The following is a 19,468-nucleotide window of genomic DNA, read 5'->3' as shown; positions in this document are numbered from 1 at the left end:
TACAAAAATACTATAAACATTCAAATACATTTTAGAATAACAAAATAATTACAAAATATACAAAATAAAGTATTAAATGCCATAAAATCTATTTAACCGATATTATGAAAACTATTAGAGTCTAAGAATATTAAGTATACTATTCCCATGCTAGTTCATGCAATGACAGTGAGAGTGTTGGACTTTGGAGGGGTTAGATTTTTTATTCCTACTCTAGTCACCACAATAATATGGAAAGTGCTGGACTTCGGAGGAGTTAGATTTACTATTCATACTCCCGTGAGTACAACAGTCGGGAAAGCGTTGGACTTCAGAGAAGTGAAATTTACTATTCCCACTCCAATCTGTGTAACAGTAGGGAAACATTTTGACCAAACACCTCAAATTCTTGGCCATTGTATTTGGACAACGGAGATATGTTGCATACCTTACCATTGCCAAACATTACGGCATTCTTTGACAGAGTGAATACTTTTCATAATTAAGTACAGCTTGCTAAATGTTCTTCTTAATACATATTCAGCACATGCTACTCCTCTTCTCAATTTAACATCCTATTATTTATTCAATTTTTTTCTTGGAAGCCTGAAACCTACTAGTTTACTCGACTTTCAAATTTGTATGAGCAACATACCTTCATCCAACTTGAGGCTGCTTAATGACTACTCCCATCAATGACCCAGTTGACTGTCTCAAGTAACCTCTTGATTTTGAGGTTAAGCTGAGCAATCCTTCTATGCAATGACACAATTTGATCAATATTTCAGAATTTAATATGAACTCTATTTTTGTGTATTTTCATATAGTAAAATCCTCTGTATGGCGCACATCTTCTCAAATCGTTTCAATAACGTCAAAATGTATTTAGGTTTGTTACATGTTAATCAAAATGGCCATAATGACATCAGCATTGATCACGTTATCAAAAAAGATTTATCAACTTCTGAGAATCAAATCACAGGCTCTCAAATCTAATGCATCAGTATTTCATCAATGTAAAAAAAGAATCTTAAAATGTTTACCAAACCTTCCACAAAAAATTAAATCTTCAGATAACAGTATGAAGTTTAACATTTCATTAACTATTTGAATTTGCGTTTTTCTTCAGATAGAGACCGGCAATTGCACTCGTTCATCAGCAAGAAAGTTCAAAAACATAATGTGGGTAAGAAATTGTGCAGATTTGAAACAAAAGGGCATGAACCCTTCTGGGTAGTGACTATTTGCATAGGACACTGTTACCTTCACTAAGTAAAGCTGCCTCAAGCACTTCATTAGCATCCACCATCTAACGTTTTGAGTTGCAGTCAGAACTATATTGCTGTGGGTCATATTTATAATTTTTTCACGTAACGATGCAACACACAATGATGTGCTGTGTGAAAGGGATGGGGAAAGACTGCACCATATCTACAAAAATATGGAGTATTCCTGCGCTCTCCGTGCGCTGGAACACTTTTGTCTGCCTAGTGACAACTCAGGCACACTTGCACCACAGTGTAAGGGTGCCTGCGTTGCAGGCAGAATTGTTCTTGTGGAGGAAGGGAAACCTTCCTGCTCAAAAACAATCTTTTGAGGCTTTCCTGTAGCACACATAGAAAGAGAAACATAACTAGAAGAAGTAAATATATTTCTCCCCGTTACACCTCTCCCGGGGAAGGCATGGTATTTTAACGTATTCCAGGTCTGCCACCCAAGTAAACCTGGAAAAGTTCCAAATTCCATAGGTGGATGCATGGGAACACATACGGTCCCCCATTGAACACCTCCCTGGGGCAGAATATCTCAAGGCAGGGACCAGTGCTGCCTTGCGTTACTCAGGATTTACCCAGCACCACAGGGCCACAGAAAATGGCCTTGTGTGGCTTGCTAAATCTCATATAGATCTTGCATTACCCTTGTGCTACCTTACATGGTGCAAGGGTGAGACAAAAATTTGATGAATATGCCCCTAAATTCAGAAGATGTATTACAAAGGACCCTATCACCATAACTGGTGCTCTTTGCCAGTCTTCATACACCAGCTTTCTGACTTTGGTAACTCTCCAACAGATAACCTGTACATGCCCTATGTCGAAGAGAATTCAACATTTTGCCCATCGTTGTAACAACAACTTTCACAAAGTATTTACTTTTAAAGAGTATCAATGTCCCTAGGCTAGCTAATTCACTTAACTGGCAAAATATTTGTATTTGTACGTTACATTTCTCATGCCTAGAACTAATTATGGTGTAAAGTTTGGAGACACTTTTATTAATATTATCATATTTTTCCAGGTAACCATCTCGGCAATATCCTCTGGGATAAATATCCATTACCATTAAGGATGAAACATGAGATCTTTACTTCATATGTAGAAAATAACATCACCATCGACATTCCACCTGTTTGAATATTCACTTTAAGAAGTTCTCCTGGCACTTCCTCTAAATGATGTGCCACATCATTGGTATAATACTTAAAGGGCATATTACTACAGAAGTTATTCCCAAATGATATAATTTAGGACTACTTCTAACGTTCACCCATCTTGCCTCCATGAATAATTTATCACAACCTTTAATTCTACAATAACACTTTTTTTGTTAATTTTCAAATGATTTTAACAACAGTGTTCCTGAAATGCATTTAAGGTTCTCTGAAGTATAGTGAGAGTCAAATATTATAGTGCCACCAGCAAATAAAATACTGTGGATTTCTTCTTGACTTAGTCTAGGGAGAGAAGACCTATCCTGATCAAATACTAAAAGACAGCCTGTTTTTTACATGGAAAAGGAGGGGCAAGATTCTATCTCTGTCGTAACCCGTTCAGGGTTTGGGATAGTAGTGGGCTGTGCTTCATTTTTTTCACACTGGATTTGTTAGACCTGCCATCTCTTGGCTTGGTTTCTCCCGTCTTCTTGATTCTGAACTGCTGTTTTTGACTGTGTGCTGAACTATGTATTTACTGGTTTTACTACTCTGGCCACGTTACCACCGCTGACCAGTGCTAATGTGCATGCGATCTGTGTCTAAAACGTAATGTCAATAGGTTTTTCCATGATTGCCCTGTTTGATTTACTAGTAAGTCCTAGGTACAGTGCACTATGTGTTCCCAGGGCCTGTAACTCAAATGCTACTAGTCAGCATGGATTTTGCCACCCACCTGAGTAGCCCTTCAAAAATGTCTCAGGCCTGCCAATGCAGCACCTATGTGTGCAGTTTTAGTCTGCCATGTTAAACTTGCAAGCCCACCTACTTGCCAGCCCCAAACCATCCCCTTTATTACATTTAAGGGGTCCCTAAGGAAGACACAAGGTAGCCCCAAGGGCAAGGTGCGGTATGTTTAAAATGTAGGACACATTGGGCCGATTCACAGAACTAACTTAAGACAAAATGTTAAACTTACTACTTTTGATATTCACAGAAGCATTTAGTAGTAGTAAAGTTAGGATTTTGTCTTAAGTTTGACTTAAGACAAACTTAAGACAGACGTAAGACAGACTTAAGTTAGGATTTTGTCTTAAGTTTGTCTTAAGCCTGTATTAAATCTGTCTTAAGTCTGTCTTAAGTTTGTCTTAAGTTTATCTTAAGTCTGTCTTAAGTCTGTCTTAAGTCTGTCTTAAGTTTGTCTAAAGTCAAACTTAAGACAAAATCTTAACTTTACTACTACTAAATGCCTTCTGTGAATACCAAAAGTAATACGTTTAGGATTTTGTCTTAAATTGGTTCTGTGAATCGGTCCCATGGGGTTTACATGTCCTGGTAGTGAACAACCATCTCTTCAGTAGGAGCTGCCTTGTAACATCCTAAAAGCGTATTTGCCAATCGGGAACAGATAGAAAATTGGAGTTTGGTGTCTCTGGACTCACAATTTAAAAGCCCAACTACTATAATTCAGTCAGGGAATTTGGATTGGATGTCAGTTTGAGGCTTTATTTCAAGCGAAATTAATTTTTGAGTCTAGGTCACTTGCTTATCTTAAGGTTTTTAACGTTTAATTGGGTGGGGATTTTAACAATAAATTGGGTGCAAATCAAATTAATAGTAATCCCTTTAATGCTGATGATTCCCTTTTTTGTACATCTACTTCTGGTCAAAGGGGGCACAAGTTATTTGAAGCACTTGAGCATGCAGGCCTTTGTAATGCATGGACTCATTTGGCCGCACATCGGAAAGATCTGCCCAAGGTAAAGACAGTCTTTGTGCCTTCCCTGCTCTACGCTGATGATGCTGTGTTGAAGGCCCGGATGGCAAATGGTCTTAAAATACTTGTAGCTCTTTTCATCAACATTATGGATGAGTTGGAGCTGGACATGAATAGCAGCAAAACACATTGTGAGGTGTGTGGAAGGAAACCCTCGAAAACTTAACCAATCTCCATAAAGGTAAATATGGTTTTAAGGGTGCCTGCTTTTCCCTATCTGGGGTTGACATTCGACTAGCAGAAGAAATGGCTCACAGGCATATCTAATTGCTGTTCCTGCTTCTCCCAACCTTGTAGTGCTCTTTTTAGAATCCCAACATTGATTGGTAACAGACCAATCTAATGCTTATTGCAGATTTACAAAATGAAATTTCCTCCTGTACTTTTGCATTGTGGAGCCATTTGGGGATATCAGAAATGTAAGGCAATTCAGCAAGAAGAGAATCGTTTTTGTAGGAAATTGTTAGGCCTGGCCCCTAGCAGCTCATCGTTATTTGTTCACGAGGAGCTGGGCATTACTTACGTGGAAGACTGTGTGAAATTGGTCCCAGTGCTACTATGGATCTCAGTGTGGTGTGGCGAGCACACAAGATGCAACAGGGACGTAATTGAGGATTGCCTTGGGTGCAAATCAGTAAAAAAAAAACACGGTTAAATTACATCAAGTCTGTTGCCCTGTCCTTAGGCTGCCCAACTTGTTTGGTTTTGCTGGAGTGTTTTAGAATTTTTAGTATTGTAACATTGTAGCTATAATAATTTTTTTATTGAAAACTTACGCACTGTGATTTTATATGATTTTAATTTTCTGGCTCTTATGATTATGTTGTATAATCGCATCAAGATTTGTACAACAAAAAACCCATCTTTTAGTAAAGTTGGTTTTTAAATGCAGCTCTAAAAATGCCACTTTTTGAAAGTCTGCATTTTCTTACTTAATTATTTGGTGCCTATGCCTGTCCCTAGAAACAAGTCTGGGTTGGATGACAGTTGGGCTTTGTGAATTCACTCTTGACAGTTACACTCTGGGAGCTGAGGTGTGCCCTGCATATCCTGATGGCCCATCACCAGGCCGATGAGTCTTACTGAGCTACAGTGGTAGGAGGAACTGACATTTGCACCTTAATACGGCTGTGCTTCCCCTCACACTAAGAAGTCACCACCACATGTAGTGTGTCTGAAGTCAGGGCAACGAAGGGCAGGGTCTTGTGGACTACAAAGTCCTTTCTTTGAAATCTCCTTACTTCAAATACCAAAATGGGTGTAGGTACTGGACTCCTGACACCATATTCTCAGAACACTTCTGGACTGAGGACATTCTGCCAGGAAAAAGAGCTGTTGTGCTGCTAGGAGGGACTGCCACTTTACTGTTTGTGTTGCTCTGCTTGATTGCTGCCTGCTACTTCTGTCCTGGGAGTAAGAGGACTGGAGTTTGCTCTTTACATCCTTATCTCTAAAGGGGCTTGAGTTGAGCATGCCTCCTGATGGAAGTCTGCAGCACCTGGGCTCCTCAGCTGAGAGCCCTACTCTACCAAGTAGTGGCAGATCCAGTTGCCTGGGCCTTGGGAGTGAGTTTGGGCTGAAAAAAAGAAATCAACGCATCAACTCATAATGTTGCTTTGGAATTGGTGCATTTCAGAAAAACTTGGTGCATCACCACTGCCTGCACCGAAGCATTGGTCCCCACTGGATACAACAACCATGACTTTCAATGCCAGCCCTTATTTTGTGCTGCTGCACCTCTGAAGGATTCTTGCTGCTTGAGTCTCGAGCACTGCTCTGATGCAGCACCTGTATCGATGCCGTGGAATTGACACATCGCGGCTTGACTTTCAACGCTGACTAGTAGTAAGGAAAATAGGTCTCATACCTGCAATCGAATCATCACCTCCCCTGCACCTTGCATTGTTCCTGGGCATTAGTGGGTCAATGACCCTTCACTACCTCCAGGAATATATGCATCATTTGTAGCACTGTCCCCTGCACAGAACAACATTCCCTAGCATCAACATACCAATGATCTGCATTGCAGTAAGAAACTGACGTATCATCTGGTTTAGCTATTCCTCACCTCCCCTGTGCCACGCATCATCGTTGATTTTTGATGAATCCAAGGTACTTTATTGGAATCTGCGAGACTCCTTTATCCAGCTCGTGCTCCATTAGGGTTGGACTGAACTTTTTGTCCCAGTCAAGTGCGACCAGATAGCCCCATTTGGAGCTATTGTCTTCTAAGAGCTATAACTTTATTTAATTTTGAAAACTTCATATCTTGACGTGTGTGTTGTATCTTTGTCGTTTTGGTCTTGTTTTACACAGATAAATATTGGCTAAATGACTAAACTGGTGTGGAGTACTTTGTGGTGTTTTCACTGTGTAACTATGTGTGTGTGTGCACATATAAGTTGAACATTGCCTCTTTAGTTTAGCCTGACTGCTCTGTGTCAAGCTAGCAGTGGGTGAGCACATGTTAACTTTTAGTGTGTACTACACTTACCCCGACAAGAATCGCAGTTCCTGCTTGAACAGGGTGCATACTCTGCCAACCAGAAACCACAATTTCTATCAGGATTATATTCAAAGAGCCTGCAATCAAATACCAAACCCAGTAAGGTTCTCACAATTCCCCAATCTATAATTACAGCCCACAATCTACCTCTATCTACTAATTTGAATGCTGTAGTGAGGTCTACGTATGCGACATAGAAAGTACTTTTTCTGCATTTAATATTTTCATATCTAAAGTATACCCCCATATGTGCATCAGTAACACTTCTTAAGCCCAAATCTATGGTTCCATGAGGCCAACTCAATGCTTGCCAAATACTGCACCAGAAGTGTCTAAAAGATCAGTGATCTTGTAGCTACTGGCATTATTTAATATCGCTCTACTTGTGAATTAAAATTGTGGTGATATCCTTCCAAGATTCAGGAAAAGCTTTGTGTTGTAATGCACTCCAGAACACAGGTTTAACCTTTACAGCCCAATGATTTGGATTCTGTTTTATAATTGAAGTTCGAATGCCATTCCGTTTGTTTTAATATTTGCATAATTGCATCTATTTGGTAACTGGTGGTTTTATTGGGGCAGTTCCTAAGTTATTATATTCTGCAATGAATAAATTCAGATTGTTAGTAATACATACAGACACGTCCTTCCATTACACTTGAAAAGATATTAAATATATGTAGTTTACTAATGCTGTCCACCCATGTTTTCTCCTAAACTGGGAATGGTACTGTTGGAGATGTGCTCTTCCTGCAGGGCCACCAAGGATTTTATGCATTTTATGTTAACCTATTTTTGTTGGCTGTAGTACTCTGTGTAATTTACGTCAACTAACCTGGGATAATGTGCTTGTGCTCTCTCTGGTAAACCTTAGAATTGGTGTACATCTGATTGGCACATTTAATCTGCTTGTAATTTTCTAGAATATAGTACCACCTGTATGAAGGGCCTTCAAAGTAAATGCTACTAGTGTGCTGCATTATTCTTTGTATCACCCACTATAGTAGCACTCTCAAAACATGTCCCCAGGCCTGCCACTGGAGCCTCGGTGTGCAGTATTAAAAATGTAATTTCGACGTGGCAAAACAATCCTTTTGCAAGGCCTAAACCTTCCTTTTCTATACTTCCAACAAGCTTAGAAGTAATTGTTTAGGGCCTGTGTGTTTAGGTTATGGGATGATTGGCTGCAATTGAGGGTACTGGCAGTAAGGTAGCATTGTGTAATTGTAAGTGTATTTGTATTTATATAGCGCTTACTACCTCTGGCGAGGCATTGAAGTGCTTTTCAGTGAGGAGCACGCTACTCCGGAACCCAAAATGGATTAGTGGTAGATTAGTAAAGGGAGATCTAAATTGTTAATTTCAGCAGTGGACATGTGAGTCTATTATTTAGACTGAATATGATAAAAAAGTGATAGAGGAAGGAAGAGTCTAGAAAGTGTTCTTTGGGAGATCATAGAAGTGAAATAAGCTTTATGATGAGTCAAAGGAGGGATTCAGGTGAGAAGGGTTGTTAGGGAGATCATAGATGTACAATGAGGTTTAGGAAAAGTCAGCGGGTGGAGGTAGAGGATATATTGATATATTGAAAGAGGTATAGGATAAGTCAGAGTAATGAATTTGGGAGAGTTGTAGTTTTTTTTTGACAGTAGGAGTAAAGTAATATATATATATAGTACCTACTGGTGGTTTACAGAAGGTAGTTATAGTTAGGACTTAATTTTCATAGGAATTTTTTTTTTTCATTTGCCAATAACTTTGACGTTGTTTGATGAATCCTAGCAAAATTTTCAACATTAGTGTTCCACTCACTTCAGCTGCTGTCTAGAAAGTTTCGGATGATCCATCAAGCGGGGGTCAAGAAAAAGGGTTGTAGTCCCAGAATCTATTTTCCCTATGTGTTAATATCCTTAGATACTTTAGACACTGCAGCAGCCCAAACTGCTGAACAGAATTGCATCAAATTTGGCACAAAGGTAGATGTTGCACGAGTAAAATGCCTTTTTGAGATTTGGTGTAAATCCATTCAGCTGTGGCAGAGTTATTGAAAGAAATTTTCAATTGTATATATGATGGCAGCCATCATGGGACTCAACTTGAGCCATGTCCCAGAAAAAACATAGAAAATTAAGAAAAGGGGACAGGGTAGGAATACCTTGACCTCCTAGGCCTCTTGGGGGGTCACCCAGGGAGCCCACAGGGCCCAAAAGGCATTTTTTGTAAAACTTTTGGCGAGAGACGCATTGAATCCACTTGTTTCTTTTGTAACCAGCCCCTGAGTGGGCCAGGTCTCGGGTCATTTTCAAAATAAATGAGGGGGGTGCACGGGCCCCCATTTCTGGGGTTTATTAATGCCCATGTGACCACAACCTCCCTGTGACTTATTAATTGTTATAAGCGGTGTGTATCGGATCTCCCTGGTCCCGAGGGATCACCACCACCCCGTGGCCACATTCCAAGCATTAACTATGGGGACCTTGTGGACTCCTGTACCCCGGGAATCACCAAGTCCTTGGGGCCATTATCAATTTGTAGTGGGGGGGGGGGGCTCAGGGACCCCTCCTGGAACCACCACCTCCCCAGGGTCTTCTTTGGCCATTTTTGGCCCTGGGGACTGCCAATTCCCCAGGGCTGGCCCTACGAGAATAGAGGAAGGTGGCAACATGGCCCTCCTCCTGGAGCCATAGATGGGTCTGGGGACTGGAACCATAGATGGCTCTGGGAACCGCCACTCCCAGGGCTGGCTCCTGCTATGTCCTGGGGTGCCCACCCCAGGCAGCTACCTTTCCAGCAGCTAGCTATGTCTGAAAGCAATGCAGGCTTCTGCAGGAGGCAAAGAGCTGGCAGGAAAGTGGGGGCATTCAAGCTCCCCCCGTGGTCCCAATGGAGACTTAGTGCCCTGGGGGCACCCAGCAAACATGGCCAGGCCCCAGGGGATGGGGGCGCCTGGGCTGATATTCTCCCATGAAGGGGGCAGCATGGCCTCAGTCCACCACTTTAGAAAGGCTGGGCCCGGGGGATGGGGGACCGGGACAAAATCGGCCCGGGGACGGGGACCACACAGCCCGGCCCCATTTTTGTATATTTAAAATAAAAGGCTGGTGGATGGGTCCCTCAGGCTGAAATCGGCCCCAAGTGCCGCCTGACCCGCCTCACCATTCCACAAAGGCCTGACCACTGGGGATGGAAATCGTCCCAGAGAAGGGGTGCTAGGTGGCCCCCACACCCTAATAAAAGATAAAAAAAAGAAAAAACTGCAGGCTCTATGATTTGCCAGAGAGTCTTCCTCCTTACTCCACCACTCTGCAAACGAGCCTCCTGGTGCACTACTGGTTGGGGAATGAAGTTCTCTTGGATGCTGAGGGTCTTTGTGGGGCAAAAACCCCTTCTGTCACTTAAAGTATGTCCCACGCAGAGAGATTGCTGAGAGGCTATCGAAGACAATGCCCCCTTTCTCAACGCAACACTGCTGATTGGGGAATATTAGAGAGAAAATGTTGTATTATATAAAGCCCCCTGTGTACATGCAGGAATAAATAGTTAGCAACTCTGATTTCAATTTTTGCTGTACATACAGCTAATTTATTAATGTATTTTTTAAACTTGTTTATTTATGTTTTTGACTATCCTTTCAAGACTATCTTGCCTCAAATATGTGGCAGTAAGGCTTTGAGGACCAGGGGGGTTGCCAGAAGCTTGAAATAAATCAAGTGCTTGCTATGTTGTTGTGGAATCCACACATCCTGCACTGTGATGTGGCTGGAAGAGGTCCCCCTCTGGTACGGGAGGTGTCCATGGTAATGGTGACTTGTGGAATGGGGTCTATGAAAAACAAGCATTGGAAATGCAATAGGTCTCGCAGCATTAGAGTTAGTGCTTTTAGAATTGTTTATGGTTTTTTTTGTAAATCTTTAGCATTTTTGTTTCCTGTAGCCAATGCTAAAGAATTAAAAAAAAAAGCCATAAACATTTCTAAAAGCTCTAACTCAAATGCTTCGAGACCTATTGCACTGTGTGAGGGTGAGGGGTTGAGGGTGAGTGAGGGTGAGTGAGGGTGGGTGAGGGTGGGTGAGGGTGGGTGAGGGTGAGTGAGGGGTTGAGGGTGAGTGAGGGTGAGGGGTTGAGGGTGAGTGAGAGTGAGGGAGGGTGAGAGTGAGGGTGAGTGAGGGTGAGGGTGAGTGAGGGTGAGGGTGAGTGAGGGTGAGGGTGAGTGAGGGTGAGGGTGAGTGAGGGTGAGGTATTGAGGGTGAGTGAGGGTAGAGGGTGAGAGAGGGTGAGGGTGAGTGAGTGTGAGGTGTTGAGGGTGAGTGAGGGTGAGGCGTTGAGGGTGAGTGAGGGTGAGTGAGGGTGAGTGAGGGTGAGGTGTTGAAGGTGAGGGACGGACCCATATCATATTGTTTAGTACCTTGTGTATTTCCGGAAGCCATTCATATGCCCTATGTGTTTATTGAATGATCTGACGGAGGGAAGAGATGGGAGGGGGGAGGAGAAATGCGACACGGCGGGAAGGGGAGGGGGCGGAGCGGGTAAACCAAGACGGACGTGCACGCGCTTTTAAGCTCAATGCGCATGCGCATTGAGCTTAAAAGTCACGGGCACTGCAAGGAATCGCTTTGAGGAGTGGTAAGTGTGTTCTCCACATAAAATCACATCAAATGTTCAGGATTAATATCCATTCTTTCCAAGTCGTAGTATGGAGGACAGAGACATTTTAGTTGCAGTGGAATGTCTTTATTTTTTGTGCATAGGACAAGGACAGCCGACACGTGTTTCGCCCCCTATTGGCGATTTGCGCCGGGGCTTTCTCAAGGCTGTTAAGGAGGATAAAAGAGAATGTTTTAGTTGTGTGATATAGTAGCAGTTGACCCCAAGAGAAGCAGAGAAGTCACCTAGTGTAAAGAATGGTTAGAGTGATTAAGTGATAGCGTGAAAGCCTTGTCAACCGGCTTGAAAGAAAGATGAATCTTAAGTCAAATACAGTGATATAGATTGTGCCATGGCCGCGCAGAGAGAGAATTTTGAAAAAGAGCGATGACAGTGTGTTTTTTATTCTTTTGGAGGAACGACAGGATCTAGTAAGTGTTGAGAAAAGTGTCTCAATATTCAGGTTTTATTTAGCAAGGCAGAGCAGAGTCCCAAGGTACCAGAACAAAGAGTGGTAACTGGATAGAAGGAAAATCACAGTGTGGTAGCACAAATACAATAATACCTAGTTAAGCTTTATGACGTAAATGGTTAAGGTTTCAGATAGTTGTTATAATGTCCCAGATGCAAAAGTATGATTCTTCAGAAGTAAAAACATATTTCTGTCAAATAGAAAAAATTTTTTGTAAATGCAAGTGTTTTCATAATTGGATCTTCAGCATAGCATATCAGATAAAACATTGTAGCAAATATAATATAGGCTTGCGATATTGTCAAAACATCTATCTTACGAAAAAAATTGATAGTCGGGTTCACATCTTCTTACAAACTTTGTGTTGGCCTGTTATATTTTGGCTATAAATCATTTTCTCAAAATTAATCTTGCCCATTTGGGGGGAGTATCATGTGTTCAAGAAAGTTAAACCTCGCTATTGTGCATGCATCATGAGCAACAAGATCATATATTAATGAAAAGTCATTGCTGGTGGCAGTCCTAGTAACTAGCATTAAATTCAAACGTGCATGTAACATGATCGAGAATAACCTCCATTAGAAAGGGCTTTGCTTCGTTCCTATATTCAAGGGCCACATAATTAAAAGAGTTTTTTTGTGTGTCCGACCTGCACACATTTATTGCATCTTATAAACATTTTTTTAAAAAGGACGGAAAAAATGGTGAAAGGTAAATCCTATATTAGGTAAGTTATCAAAAAACGGACAATATTTACATGAAGGTACCAATATTGTTTAATTTATGTTGGCTGACTATTGGTTTCACATAGACAGAAAGGCGTATGGTTGGTACTGCGCCACATTTCTGTCTGAACAGTGAGTTTATTTTTAGAAAGGCAGTGTTATCCAGAAATACATCTAAATTAACAGGTTAGTATACGGTTAGAAGACGAAAATGCAGCTCGTAGGATTTAAGTTATACAAAAGTGAGCAGAGAACGCAAGCAATTAAAAGGGACTGTCATCACGAAGAAAAACGGAACGTGCATATAGCTTTAAGTTATGAGACGATTACACGCGCCAAATGGATCGGCGTCAAAGTTAGGGTAAGGGGTGCTTTGAAGGCTTATGCCCCTGCAAAGGGGGACGGCAAGCATCCGTAGTTGCGGAGATTGCACGCCAGTTTAAAACGGCGTCCGCAAGAAAACTTACTCGTTATGCTGATGCCCCTACTTCTAGTCTCCCTTCGACGTCATGGTTCTCGGGTTGAATCCCAGTGGTAACCACAGCCGCGGGAACCCGGTAGTTAAAGAAACCAACCCGGAAGTGGGAACAAAAGAAATCAAGTGTTCATTAGCTATCCCGCGTTTAAGATTTTTATTGTTATGAAGTAAGCAAAAAACAGGTAAAAAAGGGAAAATACTGATTTAAAATGGCTAAAGCAGTTGGGGTCCAGCAACAGAAGAAAAAAGATATTTGTTTACGAGATTTTTATCTCCCTCAGCTCGATAAAACGGGCGCCATTAGTAAGTGGTGTGAGTATCTAATTGGCACGTTGTTAACAAATGACGACTTTCACAGTATAGGCGAGTATAATATATACGCCCGTTTATTTCTTAGTCTTTCATTAAAATTATATAAGGGGTAGTGTTTTGGTGATTATTTATTTATCAGAAACGTAAACTTATAACTGTGAAATGTATTGGCAACACATGTCAAGTAACCTAGGTTCTTAACCTCAGGACCTACAGAGGCAGAGATGGAAGAGAGGGGAGGGGGAGGAGAAATGCGACACGGCGGGAAGGGGAGGGGGCGGAGCGGGTAAAATAACAAACAAGACGGAGGGAAGAGAGGGGAGGGGGGAGGAGAAATGCGACACGGCGGGAAGGGGAGGGGGCGGAGCGGGTAAACCAAGACGGACGTGCACGCGCTTTTAAGCTCAATGCGCATGCGCATTGAGCTTAAAAGTCACGGGCACTGCAAGGAATTGCCACGATTCCTTGCAAGTTCGGAAAAGAGTGGATAAGTCCCAATACTCTCGCTTGCTCGATGCGCATGCGCATCGACAGGCGAGACCTAAAAAACTGTTACTGTTCCACCACTGCAGACAGTAATGGTTGCTGGCAGTCACCAACACTAGATCTTCTATTTTACACTCCACCTGTGACTGTTATGCTAAGAGGCACTTCTGCAATGGGTTAATGTGTAGCCAGCCTTGGAGTACGCTGACAATGCACAAGGTCATCATGGTGGTGAGGCATGGCAGAAAGTCAGCAACCTCTAACACTCACCCAATTATACACACAACAGGGGGCCCCTTCAAGTTTTGCTACGCCACTCGCTAAAGGAAGAGTTTCAAGGTGAGTTTTGCATGTTTGCATTTGCAAGTGTTCATATATAAGTATGAGCATAAAATCTGTTCCGCTCGCGGAATTTGCGGATTTTCGGCAAATTCGCGATCCGCGAATTCTCGCGAATTTGCCGAAAATTTGCAAATTCGCACGCAGCAGATTTTTTTGCTTGGTCGCGCTTGACAAATACAATATTGCGGTGCGCGGCGTTCACTTACCGTCATTCAGCGTTTGAAGAGTTGTTTTTCTCCATGTTTGCGTGTGCTGCGCCATTTTGGATCTTGCTGCGTGATCCCGCGGGAGTTTGTCGACCGTGATTACGTCATTGCGGCCCGCCACCTTGCACAGCGAGAGTTTGTCAACGCGAGTACGTCATAAAGGCTCGTGATCACGCATTGCGGGAGTAAACAATTGCGAACACGTAGATGTGGCGGGCAGCAACAATCTTGCGCTTGCGAAATTGCAAAATTTGCAATTCTGCACAAGAAATCCACCAGCAGGCAGCATACACCTTCTGAAAATTATGATTTTTATCAGAATAACTCCTCAGGTTGACATTTGCCTTCACTTTTTTTTACAAAGAGTCCATTTTAGGGGGGGTGGGAAGAAGGAAGTGCCCCACATTCTCCAACTTTCTGTTCCTGTCCAGCAGGCTCCTCCCAGTGCTTTGTTTATGTCCTGGTCACTTTGATTTGGATCTTGACCTCGAAGGATTACTTTTTGTGGATGCTGCTGGATATTTGGATTTGAGGCCTTTTTGACTTTCTTTGGATCACTTTTGGATTAGAAATTTCACAAGTAAGTTGATGTTGTTTGTTTGGGGCATTACAGTTGCTGCAACTACAATTTTGGAACTTTTTCAGAACATTAAAAAATATATATTGTGGGTAGCCACAGTATCCAGTAGGACCAGGGTTAGTTATGGGTGCATGATACAACTGTTTTATTGAATTTCAACATCATTTAGGGCATGGATGGCATTGGATTGGGGTGATTTTTGCGTGTTTTTCGATTTTTTGGCTGTTGTTGGGGCCTTTTGCGCAGGGGTACTCAGTGGTGAATGGACTGAGTCTTTCTGTGGGGTCTCTTTAATGTAAACATCATGGAGGCCATGGATGGCATTGGATTGTGGTGATTTTTCCGTGTTTTTCGATTTTTTGGCTGTTGTTGGGGCCTTTTGCCCAGGGGTACTCAGTGGTGCATGGACTGAGTCTTACTGTGGGGTCTCTTTAATGAAAACATCATGAAGGGCATGGATGGCATTGGATTGTGGTGATTTGTGTGTGTTTTTTGATCTTTTGGCTGTTGTTGAGGACTTTTACCCAGGGGTACTCAGTGGTGCATGGACTGAGTCTTTCTGTGGGGTCTCTTTAATGTAAACATCATGGAGGGCATGGATGGCATTGGATTGTGGTGATTTTTGTGTGTTTTTCGACTTTTTGGGGTGGTGTTGGGGCCTGTCCATGTGGGTTGGGGCCATTTTGAGGCCTGGTCATGTGGGTGGGGGTTTAGGGGCCATTTTGAAGCCAGGCAGTGTGCTTTGTTGTGCCATAGGCCTGCACCCAGTCTACCATGCTTTCATCCATTATGCCCAGGGGTACTTAGTGGTGCATTGACCGAGTCTTTCTGTGGGGTGTCTTGAATTTCAACATGATTGAGGGCATGGATGGCATTGGATTGTGGTGATTTTTGTGTGTTTTTCGATTTTTTGGCTGTTGTTGGGGCCTTTTGCCCAGGGGTACTCAGTGGTGCATGGACTGGGTCTTTCTGTGGGGTCTCTTTAATGTAAACATCATGGAGGGCATGGATGGCATTGGATTGTGGTGATTTTTGTGTGTTTTTCGACTTTTTGGGGTGGTGTTGGGGCCTGTCCATGTGGGTGGGGGCCATTTTGAGGCCTGGTCCAGGACCTGGCAATGTGGGCTGGGATCTAGGGGCCATTTTGAAGCCAGGCAGTGTGCTTTGTTGTGCCATAGGCCTGCACCCAGTCTGCCATGCTTTCATCTATTATGCCCAGGGGTACTCTGTCAGTGGTGCATTTTATTGGTCTTTCCATTTTGGGGGTGGGTATAATAAAAATGCTTACTTATAAACTATTAATTGAAGCGCTACATATGCGACATTTATTTAACTGATGTTCCTCTGGCTTCGTTTGCTTTTAGGTGCAGAAAGACGAATCATCAGCCTCATCGGTCCTCATCAGTGCCAGGAAGAAGTCCTGCTGCGGTGTGTGCAGCGCAACGTCACGTGTGGCACAGACAACTCTGCAACTTGTGCAACTGTGGCCTGCTGTTCTGACATCTGAAGAAGATGGCCCCAAAAAAAGTTGTGTGTAGCTCCTCTAGCAAGAAAGTTGCCTGTAAGGAGCAGAAGAAGCAAGTGGCGCCACTTACCAAGGAGACTGGTGTGCCGACCGCCGCATTTTTTTGGGAAAAAAAAGTGCGCCTGCAGCAGCAGCGGGGTCTGCTGGGGACCAAGCTGGGAGCAGCACCTCCGCTCCATTGGGCTCAGTGCCACCACCACCACGCCAACTTAGGTCCAAGCCCTTGAGTGCTGCAGAGGCAGCCAGTATAGTTGTTCAATCACCATCGACCAGTGATGTTGGCTCATCGCAAGAAAGTAGCAGCATCCCTAAATCAACACAGGTTGTTGTAACTCATCTGCCGAGTGTTCAACAACCACAGCGGCAACAACAACCACATGTGCTGCAAGTACAAGCCCAAGTACATGTGGAAGGAGAGGCGGCGCAAGGAGAGGCGCAAGCAGAGGTGCATGGAGCGGCACAGGTGCCCACAATAGTTGTTCCTCTCGAAGTAGGGGCACATCAGGAAATCGACATTCAAGTTGAGGTATCATCTGAGGAAGCCACTCATCCTGATGATTCATTGTCTTCTAGATCCCCAGCAAGGAAAAGATCAAGGATGGTGTCTACATCTTCTTCAAGCCCCCTTCCTTCTGATGATATGGATCAAAATTGGGAACCACCAGTGCTGTCTGAGAGTGAGGCGCACCATGATCTGACAAAGGTAGCTAAGCGTAAAAGGAAGGTCCCCGAAAGTCTCATAATTATGGAGTGTGATGATGACGCTGAACAAGAAGTGGCGTATACTCCTGCTGATGAAGACTCTCACGACGACGACGCAGTCATCATAGACGTCACTCCAGCCTCAGCGGGCATGCAGCAAACAGACATGTTTACCCTATCCCGAAATGCTGCTGAGCGTGATGTTGGCGACAGTGGGACCACCACCAATGCAGTTAACTAGTACACCACCACCTACAGCTTCCATATTTGCTCGCCAGAAGGGACATCCATCCACCTCGACCTCCATTTCCTCAATTAGTGGTGCTGTAAGTGCACAACGTAGTAAATTTCGGCAACACACATCCTCCACTTCATCTGGCATTAGCATTCCCAGTATCGCCTCCTCCGCCCCCCACAGACATTTGAAGTCCGCAGTTTGGGACTTCTTTAGTGTTAGCCCAACAAGGGAAAACATAGCCATTTGTACAATTTGTAAGGTTCGAGTTAGTCGTGGTAAGCTTGGTACCAACTATGGTACCGGAGGCCAGAGAGGTCATCTTGATAGACAGCACACTGTCAAATGGCATGCGCACCTAAGGGAGATCGAGGCAGCCTGAATTGCAAGTCAACAAATTGTATCTGTTGATGTTTCATCTGATGATGACGAGGAGGAAGAAGCGTCAAACATTTCTTCAGTTACACCCAGTACCCCTGTCAGCAGCACACCCCCTGCAAGATATATGAGCCACACTAAGAGTGTGGTAGAGAGTGAGACACCAATGCGAAAAAGTTCATCATCACTGAGCGTAACTGGGTCGAAGAAGTCATCATCATCCCGTATAATGGTCCAGCCCACCATTAGAAGCATGTTGTTTTCAGATGCGCCATTTGAACACAACCACCCAACGGCACGTCTGTATAACACTAATCTGGCTTAAATGCTAGCGCTGGACCTTCTCCCTTTTTCTTTTGTGGAAGGTGTGGGTTTCTTGAAATGGTGGCAATGCTCTGCCCTAAATGGAAGATTCCTAGCCGGTTCTATTTTGCCAGAGTTGCGGTTCCAGCACTACATGAAGATGTGCTGGAGGTGATTGGGGCAGCTTTGCAGAAGAGTGCTGTTCACACTATACATCTGACAACAGACATGTGGACCAGTTGCCAAGCCCTTGATTACATCGGCATCACTGCACACTGGGTCTCTTTTTCAGGGGTTAAAGCAAAGCTAAACGCAGGTGTTGACACGGACAAAGTTTATAAAGCTGCTCGGAAACATGCAACAGTAGCCATGTTTGCCATGGAGAAAACTCATACAGCAAAAAACATTTTGCATGAGTTTAACACAAAGGTCTTTCAATGGCTGTCCCCAAGAAAACGCAGCATTGGTTATGTTTCCACGGATAATGGTGCCAATGTAGTTAAGGCCATGGATAAGGGTAACTATTTCAGAGTGCCGTGTTTGGCGCACTGTATAAACCTGGTTGTTAAAAAATTATTGCGTGAAGGAAGTCCAGTCTACGAGTTACTGACCACCTGCCGAAGAATGTGCACAAATTTCAACCATTCTTTTAAGGCCCGGAAACAGCTGAGGTGCCTGCAACATGAACGTAAAGTGCCAGTGAAAGCACTCATCCTGGAGGTGGTAACACGTTGGAACTCAACCTTCTACATGCTTGAGCATCTGTATGAGAAGTATGCGGTAGTCGATCAGTATTTCTTTAAACTGGGTACACCTATGATAGACCTGAGGATTCAGATGGAGCAATGGGAGCTAGTTAAAAGCCTCACAGACATGCTTCGTCCTTTTGAGGTCTTCACGTGTGCAGTCAGCAGGGAGGCTGTAATTTGGGAAAAGCTATCCCATTGTTGCGCATGCTGGAGCACCAACTGAAGGCGGTGTCTTCTACGTTTCAAAAAGATGGAAAGCAAGAAGCATTTGAGTTGGCGGAGAAGTTATTACAGTGCCTACTTCGCGATGAACGTCTTGAAAAGATCCACACAGAACAGCATTACATTTCGGCTACTATTCTGGATCCACGTAACAAAAAGGCAGTGGCAGGCAGAGTATTCTTTCCTTTTGATGACGCAGATGTTACAAAGTACAAACATTGGCTATCTGTGTCAGCCACTCGGTTTGAAAGAGAACGGCAGGAAATTGAAGGAAAAGGCAGTAAATCAGCATCAGCAGGCCATCCGGAGTAAAAAAAATCCACTTCTGCATCTGTGGCAGAAGTGAGTGATTTTCCCTCTCAGCTGTTGACGACACCAGCAACCGTATCATCTGCACCAGACACAACAGTAATATT

This window comes from Lissotriton vulgaris, chromosome 8 (assembly GCF_964263255.1).
Source record: "Lissotriton vulgaris chromosome 8, aLisVul1.2, whole genome shotgun sequence".
NCBI lineage: Eukaryota > Metazoa > Chordata > Amphibia > Caudata > Salamandridae > Lissotriton > Lissotriton vulgaris.
The sequence above is the reverse complement of the archived record's forward strand: the minus strand, read 5'-3'. Positions refer to the sequence as shown.